Source organism: Sciurus vulgaris, assembly GCF_902686455.1.
Source record: "Sciurus vulgaris genome assembly, chromosome: 17".
NCBI classification, from domain to species: Eukaryota; Metazoa; Chordata; class Mammalia; order Rodentia; family Sciuridae; genus Sciurus; species Sciurus vulgaris.
The window spans coordinates 60043499-60057133 of NC_136478.1; the positions used below are offsets into that span (position 1 = coordinate 60043499).

The window sequence follows — 13635 nt, forward strand, 5'->3', positions numbered from 1 at the left end:
GACATGAATAAATATCAACTGAATCTGTTATTTTTCTACAAGTCTGAGAATTTTCCTACAGATAATTTAAGTTTGGAGAACAACTTTTCAAAATTGTCTCCTAACTGTTACAGTTAACTAAGTTTTAACTTTTAGAATCTGGAGAGTATAATCATATGTCTGTGTGTTAACAAAAATCAAAGGAGAGGATTAAATCTCATGCATTTAGGAAATGGTGCTAAAAATCAGAAATGGACTTAGTCAAAGTAAACAGGTATAAGACAGATCTTTAAATGACAGTCTGGTGCTTCTATGGCCACATATAAAAGAGAGCACTAATTGGTTATCTTGTCCATAAATTTACATACACTTTCATTTTATACATTTTTAGATGTGGATGGAACTTCAATTTCTTTATTTATTTATTTATATGTGTTGCAGAGAATAGAACCCAGTGCCTCACACATGCTAAGCCACCAATGAGCCACCATCCAAACCCTTCATTTTATACACTTTCACATAACACTTACACAACGCCTAGACTGGTATAGTTTTCAGATACATACATATACCTAGTCACATATTTTGGGTGTCAACTATATTGTTATAACCTAAATAACAGCTGTTTGTTTAACCAGTTACAAAGTAATCATTTAAAACTTTAAAACATGTACAAACCCTAATTTCCTTAAGACTCAGTTTCCCTAAGTAATAAAACCTAACACATACAAATACAAGAAAATTGCCTTGATAGATAAGAGCAAACCAATATTTTAGACTCTGTTTCATATCAGGTATTAAAACTTAAATAATCAATGGTGTTAATTAAAGCCAATTTAATCACAAACACACACTTCTTGAGATTTACCTTCTGCAGAATTTCTGCGACATACTTAGGTATTTTTAACTTGCTTTATCCTTAGTTCTGTCCTCTCAACTTGGATGTTAGCACAAGAATACTACTTTACCAGACAAAATACTTTTTCACTTAGGAACATTTCTTTTACCTTCCAATGTTTCCATACTTTTGACTTTTTTATTTTTTATTTATTTTTTTAGTTAAGGTCCATTTTAAAATTTATATTTTGAAACAATTCTTATGAATTTTATCTATGTATTTAACTTGCATAACAATTTTTTTTTCCCAGAAGAGGGATCAGAAATCTAGTACATACAAAAATTCTTTCTTAATCTTTTTCACAGGTTGCAGTCAAAGGGTTGGAGCACAGGATATTTTGGAGCCTGATCTCTCTCCCTTATCTTCATCATAATGTCATCAATGTTAAGTGAGTTTTCCATAGTCATTGTACCCAGAGGCTCCTTTGGGACTTTCTCTTGTACTAGGCATATCAATATGCAATAAAGGAGGCCCTTTCCATCCTTTTCTAAGGCTTTCTTGAAGATCCCTTTGCAGACACTCGCTACAAAACACACATTTGGCCTTAGTTCCTGCCTTTTTCTGTTCTGGGTACAGTTACTTATTCTGTCAGTTCCCCAGGCATTTAGTTTATGGGATACTCTTACACCAAGAACTGCTTTGCCCTAGTGATAGATGTACCCTGGCCAAATGGGGTGTCCTGTCAGATCTTAAAAGGGGAGATTATTCCTGTCCTTGGGGTCATAAGCTAACAGTGAGGAAAATTGCCACATCCTTTGTAGTCAGCATGTTCCATCCCCCAGGGGAAGAGGGACTGGAAGGCAGGGGAGAAACCAGGTTCTCCGGTCAATTATTCTATAGTCCAGGCAACTTTTCTGGCATTTTTTTTTTTTTTTTTTGTCAGTTTAGGGCTGATGTCCTTGACCACAGTGAGAAGATCTGAGGTTGTGTGGGTTAGGATGATAAATGATACTGGGGGTGCCAGTACTGGGTTTAAAGGACTTACATCCTTTTTCTTAAACTTCTTATTTTTTGTCCTCTTATCCTTGTACACCCAGAAGAGGCAGTGTATTTTTTTTTTTATTGTAAACAAATGGGATACATGTTGTTTCTCTGTTTGTACATGGCATAATCAAAAATTTACATAGGGTAATGTTGTTTGATTCATTCTGTTATTTTTTCCCTTCGCCCACCCCTCCCACCCCTTTTCCCTCTACACAGTCCATCCTTCCTCCATTATTGCCCCCCTCCCTAAACCTAATTTTAACCCTAACAATAACCCCTCCCACCCTCCATTATGTGTCATCATCCACTTATTAGAGATATCATTCGACCTTTGGTTTTTTGAGATTGGCTTATCTCACTTAGCATGATATTCTCCAATTTCATCCATTTGCCTACAAATGCCATAATTTTATCATTCTTTATGGCTGAGTATGTATATATATATATACATACTGTATATATATATGTAAGATATATATATATCTTACAGTTTCTTTATCCATTCATAAATTGAAGGACATCTAAGTTGGTTCCACAATCTGGCTATTGTGAATTGAGCAGCTATGAACATTGATGTGGCTGTATCTCTGTAGTATGCTGATTTTAAGTCCTTTGGGTATAGGCCAAGGAGTGGGATAGCTGGGTCAAATGGTGGTTCCATTCCAAGTTTTCTAAGGAATTGCCACACTGCTTTCCAGGGTGGCTGCACTAATTTGCAGTCCCACCAGCAATGTATGAGTGTACCTTTCTCCCCACATCCTCGCCAACACCTGTTGTTGCTTGCATTCTTGATAATCGCCATTCTAATTGGGGTGAGATGGAATCTTAGGGTGGTTTTGATTTGCATTTCTCTTATTACAAGAGATGTTGAACACTTTTCCATATGTTTGTTGATTGCTTGTACATCTTCTTCTGTGAAGTGTCTATTCATTTCCTTAGCCCATTTGTCAATTGGATTATTTCCATTCTTGGTGTAGAGTTTTTTGAGTTCTTTAAAGATTCTGGAGATTAGTGCTCTAACTGAAGTATGATTGCCAAAGATTTTCTCCCATGCTGTAGGCTTTTTATTTGCATTGCTGATAGTTTCCTTTGCTGAGAGAAAACTTTTTAGTTTGAATTTATCCCAGTTGTTGATTCTTGCTTTTATTTCTTGTGCTATGGGAGTCCTGTTGAGGAAGTCTGGTCCTAAGCCAACATGTTGAAGATCTGGACGTACTTTTTCTTCTATAATTTGCAAGGTCTCTGGTCTGATTCCAAGGTCCTTAATACATTTTGAGTTTAGTTTCCTGCATGGTGAGAGATATGAGTTTAGTTTCATTCTTCTGCATATGGATTTCCAATTCAAATTCTCCCAGCACCATTTGTTGAGGAGGCAATCTTTTCTCCATTGCATATTTTTGGCAACTTTGTCTAGTATGAAAAAATTGTATTTTTGGGGGGTTTGTGTCCATGTCCTCTATTCTGTACCATTGATCTGCCTTTCTATTTTGGTACCAATACCATGCCGTTTTTGTTACTATTGCTTTGTAGTAGAGTTGAAGATCTGGTATTGCAATACCCCCTGCTGCACTCTTTCTGGTAAGGATTGCTTTAGCTATTCTGGGTTTCTTATTCTTCCAGATGAATTTCATAATTGCTTGCTCTATTTCTGTAAGGTACGTCATTGGGATTTTAATTGGAATTGCATTGAATCTGTATAGCACTTTTGGTAGTATGGCCATTTTGATAATATTAATTCTGCCTATCCAAGAACATAGGAGATCTTTCCATCTTCTAAAGTTTTCTTTAATTTCTTTCATTAGTGTTCTGTACTTCTCATTGGAGAAGTCTTTCACCTCTTTTGTGAGATTGATTCCCAAGTATTTTATTTTTTTGAGGCTATTGTGTATCCCTTTAATTTCTTTGGTTTGTCTAATTGCTCTGGCTAGAGTTTCAAGGACGATATTGAATAGAAGTAGTGAAAGAGGGCATCCCTGCCTTGTTCCAGTTTTTAGGGGGAATGCTTTCAGTTTTTCACCATTTAGAATGATATTACCCATGGGCTTAACATAGATGGCCTTTACAATGTTAAGGAATGTTCCCACTATCCCTATTTTTTTCTAGTGTTTTGAGCATGAAGGGATGCTGTATTTTATCAAATGCTTTTTCTGCATCTATTGAAATAATCATGTGATTCTTGACTTTTAGTCTGTTGATATGGTGAAGTACATTTATTAATTTCTGGATGTTGAACCAACCTTGCATCCCTGGGATGAAACCCACTTGATAGTGGTGCACTATCTTTTTGATATGTTTTTGTATGCGATTTGCTAAAATTTTGCTGAGAATTTTTGCGTCGATGTTCATTAAGGATATTGGTCTGAAATTTTCTTTCCTCAATGTGTCTCTGTCTGGTTTAGGTATCAGGGTAATATTGGTTTCATAGAATGAGTTTGGGAGGGTTCCCTCCTCTTCTATTTTATGAAATACTTTGAGAAGTATTGGAATGAGTTCTTCTTTAAAGATTTTGTAGAACTCACCTGAGAACCCATCTGGTCCCAGACTTTTCTTTGTTGGTAGGTTTTTGTTTTTTTTTTTTTTTTTATTGTAAACAAATGGGATACATGTTGTTTGTTTGTACATGGGTTAAACACATACCATTTGTATAATCATAAATTTACATATGGTAATGTTGTTTGATTCATTCTATTATTTTTCCCTTCCCCCCACCCCTCCCACCCTTCTTTTCCCTCTAAATACGCCTTTCTTCCTCCATTCTTGTCCCCCTCCCTAACTCTAACCCTAACCCTAACCCTAACACTAACTCCCCCCACCATCCCCCTTATGTGTCAACATCTACTTATCAGTGAGATCATTCGTCGTTTAGTTTTTAGAGAATGGCTTATCTCACTTAGCATGATGGTCTCCAATTTCATCCATTTGCCTGCAAATGCCATAATTTTATCATTCCTTATGGCAGAGTAATATTCCATTGTATATATATACCACAGTTTCTTTATCCACTCATCAATTGAAGGACATCTAGGTTGGTTCCACAATCTGGCTATTGTGAATTGAGCAGCTATGAACACTGATGTGGCTGTATCTCTGTAGTATGCTGATTTTAAGTCCTTTGGGTATAGGCCAAGGGGTGGGATAGCTGGGTCAAATGGTGGTTCCATTCCAACTTTTCTAAGGAATCTCCACACTGCTTTCGAGAATGGCTGCCCTAATTTGCAGCCCCACCAGCAATGTATGAGTGTACCTTTCTCCCCACATCCTCGACAACACCTGTTGCTTGTATTTTTGATAATCGCCATTCTAATTGGGGTGAGATGGAATCGTAGGGTGGTTTTGATTTGCATTTCTCTTATTACTAGAGATGTTGAACATTTTTTCATATGTTTGTTGATTGCTTGTACATTTTTTTCTGTGAAGTGTCTATTCATTTCCTTAGCCCATTTGTTGAATGGATCATTTGTATTCTTGGTGTAGAGTTTTTTGAGTTCTTTATAGATTCTGGAGATTAGTGCTCTATCTGAAGTATGATTGACAAAGATATTCTCCCACTCTGTAGGCTCTTTCTTCAGACTACTGATAGTTTCCTTTGCTGAGAGAAAGCTTTTTAGTTTGAATCTATCCCAGTTATTGATTCTTGCTTTTATTTCTTGTGCTATGGGAGTCCTGTTGAGGAAGTCTGGTCCTAGGCTGACACGTTGAAGATCGGAACCTACTTTTTCTTCTATAATCTGCAGAGTCTCTGGTCTGATTCCAATGTCTTTAATGCATTTTGAGTTGAGTTTTGTGCAGGGTGAGAGATATGGGTTTAGTTTCATACTGTTGCATATGGATTTCCAATTCTCCCAGCACCATTTGTTGAAGAGGCTATCTTTTCTCCATTACATATTTTTGCCACCTTTGTCTAGTATTAGAAAGTTGTATTTATTTGGGTTTGTGTCCGTGTCCTCTATTGGGTACCATTGATCTACCTGTCTATTTTGGTACCAATACCATGCCGTCTTTGTTACTATTGCTTTGTAATAAAGTTGAAGTTTGGGTATTGTGATACCCCCTGCTTCATTTTTCCTGTGAAGGATTCCTTTAGCTATTCTGGGTTTCTTATTCTTCCAGATGAATTTCATGATTGCTTGCTCTATTTCTGTAAGGTACATCATTGGGATTTTAATTGGAATTGCATTGAATCTGTATAGCACTTTTGGTAGTATGGCCATTTTGACAATATTAATTCTGCCTCTCCAAGAACATGGGAGATCTTTCCATCTTCTAAGGTTTTCTTTAATTTCTTTCTTTAGTGTTCTGTAGTTCTCATTGTAGAGGTCTTTCACCTCTTTTGTGAGATTGATTTGCAAGTATTTTATTTTTTTCAATGCTATCGTGAATGGGGTAGTTTTCATAATTTCTCTTTCTGAGGATTCATCACTTATGTATAAAAATGCATTGGATGTATGAGCATTGATCTTGTAACCTGCTACTTTACTGAATTCACTTATGAGTTCTAAAAGTTTTCTGGTGGAATTTCCAGGTTCCTCTAAGTATATAATCATATCATCCACAAATAGGAATAGTTTGAGTTCTTCTTTTCCTATACGTATTCCTTTAATTTCCTTGGTCTGTCTAATTGCTCTGCCTAGAGTCTCAAGAATGATACTGAATAGGAGTGGAGAAAGAGGGCATCCCTGTCTTGTTCCAGTTTTTAGGGGGAATGCTTTCAGTTTTTCACCATTTAGAATGATATTAGCCATGGGCTTAGCATAGATGACATTTATAATGTTAAGGAATGTTCCCACTATCCCTATTTTTTCTAGTGTTTTGAGCATGATAATGAGCATTATCAAATGCTTTTTCTGCATCTATTGAAATAATCATGTGATTCTTGACTTTAAGTTCATTGATATGGTGAATTACATTTATTGATTTCCGGATGTTGAACCAACCTTGCATCCCTGGGATAAAACCCACTTGATCGTGGTGCACTATCTTTTTAATATATTTTTGTATGCAATTTGCTAAAATTTTATTGAGAATTTTTGCGACAATGTTCATTAATGATATCGGTCTGAAATTTTCTTTCCTCGATTTGTCTCTGTCTGGTTTGGGTATCAGGGTAATATTGGCTTCATAGAATGAGTTTGGGAGGGTTCCCTCCTCTTCTATTTCATGGAATACTTTGAGAAGTATTGGAATGAGCTCTTCCTTAAAGGTTTTGTAGAACTCGGCTGAGAACCCATCTGGTCCTGGACTTTTCTTTGTTGGTAGGCTTTTGATGACTTCTTCTACTTCATTACTTGAAATTTTTCTATTTAAATTGTGTATGTCCTCCTCGTTCAATTTAGGCAATTCATATGTCTCTAGAAACCTGTTGATGTCTTCAAAATTTTCTGTTTTGTTGGAATATAGATTTTCAAAATAGCTTCTAATTATGTTTTGTATTTCAATCGTGTCTGTTGTGATATTTCCTTGTTCATTCCGAATTTTAGTGATTTTGGGTTTTCTCTCATCTTCTCTTTGTTAGAGTGGCTAAGGGTTTATCAATTTTGTTTATTTTTTCAAAGAACCAACTATTTATTTTGTCAATTTTTTGTATTGTTTCTTTTGTTTCAATTTCGTTGATTTCAGCTCTGAGTTTAACTATTTCCTGTCTTCTACTACTTTTGGTGCTGGTCTATTCTTTTTCTAGGGCTTTGATCTGCAGTGTTAGGTCGTTTATTTGTTGAGATTTACTTCTTTTATTAAAAGCGCTCCATGAAATAAATTTTCCTCGAAGTACTGCTTTCATAGTGTCCCAGAGATTTTGATATGATGTTTCTTTGTCCTCATTTACCTCTAAGAATTTTTTAATTTCCTTCCTAATATCTTCTGTTTCCATTCATCATATAATAGCATATTGTTTAATCTCCAGGTGTTGAAATAGTTTCTGTTTTTTACTCTTTCATTTCTCTCTAACTTCAATCCATTATGATCTGATAGAATACAATGTAGTGTCTTTATCTTCTTGTATTTGCTAACATTAGCTTTGTGGCATAATATATGGTCTCTTTTAGAGAAGGATCCATGAGCTGCTGAGAAGAAAGTGTATTCGCTCTTGGTTGGATGGTATATTCTATAAATGTCTGTTAAGTCTAAATTATTGATTGTGTTATTGAGATCTATGGTTTCTTTGTTCAATATTTGTTTGGAAGATCTGTCCAGTGGTGTGAGAGGCATGTTAAAATCACCTAGTATTATTGTGTTATGGTCTATGTGGTTTCTGAAATTGAGAAGGATTTGTTTGACATACATGGATGAGCCACTGTTTGGGGCATAGATGTTTATGATTGTTATATCTTGCTGATTTATGCTTCCCTTAAGCAGTATGAAATGTCCTTCTTTATCCCTTCTGACTAACTTTGGCTTGAAGTCCACATTATCTGAGATGAGGATGGATACTCCAGCTTTTTTGCTGAGTCCATGTGCATGGTATGTTTTCCCCATCCTTTTACCTTTAGTCTATGGGTAACTTTTTCTATGAGGTGAGTCTTTTGCAGGCAATATATTGTTGGATCTTCCCGTTTAATCCAATCTGCCAGTCTATGTCTTTTGATTGATGAATTCAGGTTATTAACATTCAGGGTTATTATTGAGATATTATTTGTATTCCCCGTCATTTGGTTCATTTTTTTTAGTTTTATTTATTTATTTATTTATTTATTTGACTTGGTTCCTCCTTATTTGACAATTCCTTTAGGATAATTCCTCCCTTTGCTGATTTGCTTCTTTGTTTTTCATCTCTTCCTCATGGAATATTTTGCTGATGATGTTCTGTAGTGGTGGCTTTCTATTTTAAATTCTTTTAGCTTCTGTTCATCATGGAAGGATTTTATTTCATCATCAATTTTGAAGGTAAGTTTTGCTGGGTATAAGATTCTTGGTTGACATCCATTTTCTTTCAGGGCTTGAAAAATGTTGTTCCAGGCCCTTCTAGCTTTTAGGGTCTGGATTGAAAAATCTGCTGATATTCGTATTGGTTTCCCCCTGAATGTAATTTGATTCTTTTCTCTCACAGCCTTTAAAATTCCGTGTTTATTTTGTATGTTAGGTGTTTTCATTATAATGTGCCTTGGTGTGGGTCTGTTGTAATTTTGCGTATTTGGAGTCCTATAAGCCTCTTGAACTCGATTTTCCATTTCATTCTTCAGATTTGGAAAATTTTCTGATATTATTTCATTGAATTGATTGTTCATTCCTTTGGTTTGTTTCTCTGTGCCTTCCTCAATCCCAATAATTCTTAAATTTGGCCTTTTCTTGATATCCCATAGTTCTTATAGATTCTGTTCATGATTTCTTACCATCTTCTCTGTTTGTTCAACTTTATTTTCAAGGTTAAATATTTTGTCTTCAATGTCTGAGGTTCTGTCTTCCAGGTGTTCTATCCTATTGGATATGCTTTCTAAGGAGTTCTTAATTTGGTTTACTGTTTCCTTCATTTCAAGGATTTCTGTTTGTTTGGTTTTTTTTTTCAATATCTCTAACTCTTTATTTGAAATGATGTTTTGCTTCCTGTATTTGCTCTTTTAACTGTCAATTGGTGCAATCATTCAATGCCTGCATTTGCTCTTTCATCTCATCATTCAGTGCCTGCATTTGCTCTTTCATCTCATCGTTTGCTTCCCTGATCATTTTAATTATGTACATTCTGAACTCCCTGTCATTTCTTCTGCTATGCTGTCATTGGGTTTTATTGATGTAGCATCTAGATTTGTTTGGGGCATTTTCTTCCCTTGTTTTCTCATATTGTTCAGGTATCAGTGGACTGCTGAGACATTGCAGATTTCCTCTATTAACTTAAAATGTCCCTGAAGATTTCTAGTATATCCCCTCTTAGCCTTCAGTAGGCTGAAGTCTTGGAGGAAGTTGATAGTGCGGTGCTCCACAAGGAAGCTGCCTCTCTAGGGGTGGTGGCCTTCAGGTGGTGTATATTCCCTGCTAGTGGGCAGAGGTGCCTCCACTTGTTGACCAATGGTCATCCAAAGGGGAACCTGGCTGCGGGCTGAGGCAAAGCCTGTTTGGGCCTGTGTCTCTGGTTTTACTGTCCTTGTGGGAAAACCTCACCCAGCAGGGAAGACTCACCCAGTGGGGAGGCCTCGCTGGTCAGTTCCCCTCCTAGAGGTTCCCCTCAATCCACAGCTACTGCCTGGGCTGGGCTGCCTTCCTCTGCAACGTTCCCAGGGGCCCAGACCTACCTCCTGGGCCTGGGAGCCTCACCCTTCGCAGACGATTCTCCTTAGGCTGCCTCTCCTCAGAGAATCTGCCCACAGTCCTGTAACCTTCGTTCCGCCCCTAAGCACGTCTCTGTGCGGCTCTTCCACCAAGAAGCATCGTAGGTCCTGGGACCCTGCTCTGCACCTCATCGCCTGGCCATGCGGCCCCTCCTCTGAGCAGCCACGTGGAGCCCCATACAGTTGCTCCAAGTCCCAGCGACCTGCCGCACGCCTCTTCCTCCGGACAGCTGCCCGATGTTCCGATGCAGTCACTTGAAGTCCAAACAACTCACTGTGTGCCTCCTCCTCCCACCAACTGCCTGTAGCCCTGGGCACTCACTCTGAGTCCATGTGACCCACCCCATTCCTCCTCCTCCTCCTCCTCCCGGTAGCACCCTGGGTGTTCAGGAGCAGTCGCTCTCAGTCTAAGCGACCTGCTGCATGCCTACTCTGGGCAGCCACCTGGAGCTCAGGTGCAGCCACTCCGAGACCAAGCGACCCACCGCGCTCCTACTCCGGGCAGCCCCCCCGGTGTTCAGGAGCAGTTGCTTTGAGTCCAAACAACTTACCACTCGCCTCCTCCTCTGAGCAGCTGCCTGGAGCTCTGATGCAGTCACTCCAAGTCCCAGCGACCTGCCGCACTCCTCCTCCTCCTCCAGGCAGCCCCCTGGTGTTCAGAAGCAGTCTCTCTGAGTCCAAACAGCTTGCCGCACAGCTCCTCCTCTGGCAACCACCTGTATCTCTGGTGCAGTCACTCCAAGTCCAAGCGACCCACCGCACTCCTCCTCCTCCTCCTCCGGGCAGGCCCAGGTGTTCAGGAGTGGTTGCTCTAAGTCCAAACAGCTCACTGTGCAGCTCTTCCTCTGGGCAGCCTCCCAGAGCCCCAGTGGTTGCTCCGAGTCCAAGTGCTGTGCTGAGTGGCCTCCTCTATGATGCTCCCAGTTGTCTGAGTTCACTGCTCCAGTGGGGGGAGGGGTGTCTTGTTGGGCAACTCTACTTCACAAAGTTTCCTGCATTCCGGGACTACGGCCCCATCCGGGACTCCTCCCCAACGGGAGAGACTCACCCAGCTGCTTTGAGTTGGTCCCAAGTCTCTCAATATCTCCTCTTTTGAATCCTGAGTCCTGGAGCAACATGAAATGCAGCCACCCTCTAGTCTGCCATCTTGAAACCCCCTGAGGCAGTGTATTTTGAAACCTTTAACTTAGTGCCTGACTGTTCAGACTCCTTATCATACAACTCAATAAGTGTCTGTACTCACAGAATCTCTCTCATATATTTTACCCCTGACTAACCAACTTTAGCTGTAAGATCATATAATTATCTATAATACCATTTAAAGGCCAGATGATGACCATCACACATGTTTCTCTTAAATAGGCCCATACCTACAGGTCACCCATTCAGTCAAGATTTTTTAAGAGTCTACTGGTAAGACTGCTATAATATGACCCATATCCTAAAGCAAGGGCTTTGTACATATAAATTTTTCCTTGGCTTGGACAGTAAGGACACAGGGCAGGTGGAGGAGTGGGAGACTCGGCAGCTGACTCAAACTCTTTTTTTCTTACTCCTGGCATCATTCCCAGAGTCAGAAGTTTGGGAGTGTTGACCTTGAGGGGTCCAAAAGTTGGAGTCAGAATACTGAAGAATTCTTGGGACCAAATAAAACAACAGTATTTTATCATTCTTTGGGAGTTTTTATTTTATCTCCTTTTATTAATTTCTTGTATGTAGAACATACATGATGGTAGAATTTTAACCCTTAATCATCTTGCTTTTAGTGAAGACCAAAAACAAAAAATCTTAAACTTTCTATTGACCAAAAATGTTTAAAACAACATATCTATGATATTTATCACGTTTATTTTCAATCTGATTTACCCATTTTTTTTAACTTAGATTACCCATGAAAACCAAGTTTAGTTAACATCTTAATTCACCCTTTTTTTTAAGGAAAATTCTAGAATCAATGGACATTAATTATAGCTTAAGCAATTTATACAAAAGAACACCCTTAATTGTCTGATCACCTGGGGCGGGGGGAACGTGTGGGTTAGTGATTTTAGAGACATTCTTATTTTTATCTCATTTTAAGTCACATGAACTTAATTTTTTAGGGTATTTGAGAGTTAAACCTTGAATAATAGACATCTAGATAAAGACATCAGAAAGAAAAGAAGAGGGCAAGATATTTCAGTTAGACAAAACAAGAATAATTGGTTCAAGGGAAAAGGTGTATTCATCATAAGAAAAAAGTTGAACTCAGAAAAAGACAAAGACACAAAATGACACAGCCATAATTACCTATGGAACAACTTTCACAAGTATTTGCACACTCACACACACACTCAGGAATTTTAAAACACTATCTCCCCACTTTCAGAGTTCCCCATACTGATGATTTCCCTGCTGGAGTCCCTGATACCTGTGGACCCACTGCAGGTGGCCATGGGAGGTTTAAAACACTGTCTCTCATCCACTCACACCAGCACAGACACTTAAAGAGTTTAAGCATTTCTTCCTCAGCCCTTTTTCCTTTGGGGTTCCTTACACTGCAGGCGCCCTCATGGGTATCCAAGGAAGGTGTTCAGGCTCCCCTTCTGCCCTTACCAACAGGCTTGTCTATGATCCTGTTTCCCAGGGACCTTACCTTTTCCAGTAGACTACACAGGGGTTTTGTCCTACTCTCCGGTGTGTTCAGGATGCCAGAAGCCACTCCAGAGGTACAGGCCCAGCAGGTGAAGGAGATCCCAGAATTCTCAGGCAGTGCCAACCCATTTGATCTGAGGGGCACTACGGACACCAGTGTGGGTCCCACCCCAAATCCCTAATGGTTATCACTTCCTGGCCAATTAACCAAAATTATATGTAAACAAAAACACAGCACTTGGATAGTAGGAAAAATCAAACTTTATTTTATGCCAGTGGGTTCAGAGGTAAGTACCACTCCAAAATTCTAAGCCCTGATCCACAGTTTCTTGAAATATTTATAGGGTATTTGACATCATCTTAGACCCATTCTGTTTTGGGGGCTTTTTCCTCCTTTATTAAACACAATTCTAATCTATGTGGCTGAAGGCCTTCTGCAGGGTCTCTAACATAAGGTATGCTCACAGAACAGATAAGAAGAAACAGCACTTTTCACAGACATCTATTACACTTCAGGAGGGAGTAGTCAAGACAATTAAGGCAGTTATTGACATTGCAAACAGTAGGGACCCATGATTAATTAGACTTTCTGGAGAAAGGCTAATAGAGGGAAGGGGAGCTGACCCCTTCCCAGGCATTAGACTCTTCCTGCAACATTTTTGTAATTTTATTTCACAACCAGGTCTGGTTTCGCCATCATAGTTATGGATGGAACAAAGACACAGGTGACCAGCCTGTTCCCTGCTATGGACACATGGGGAGGCCACTGCATCCTTAGTGTGCCACGCACTGAGCCTCTTCTGCCACTGTATAAACAAAATCAAACACACACTACACAGGGATTCACATTTCAGAGTTGATATTCAACACACACCACTGCGGCCA

General features: G+C 39.0%; 1 protein-coding gene and 1 long non-coding RNA gene across 2 annotated transcripts in view; one reads left to right on the plus strand and one right to left on the minus strand.

Moving 5' to 3' along the window:
• The window catches only part of LOC306648945, a 440075-nt gene that overhangs the window by 216168 nt on the left and 210272 nt on the right, over positions 1 to 13635 (plus strand). The window lies entirely within an intron of this gene.
• LOC306648937 (vomeronasal type-1 receptor 4-like) overlaps positions 11622 to 13635 on the minus strand; it is an 85809-nt gene continuing 83795 nt past the window's right edge. Inside the window, exon 4 of the transcript XR_013760532.1 lies at positions 11622 to 11752. The gene's annotated coding sequence lies outside the window, so the exon portion shown is untranslated. The remainder of the gene's footprint in view (positions 11753 to 13635) is intronic.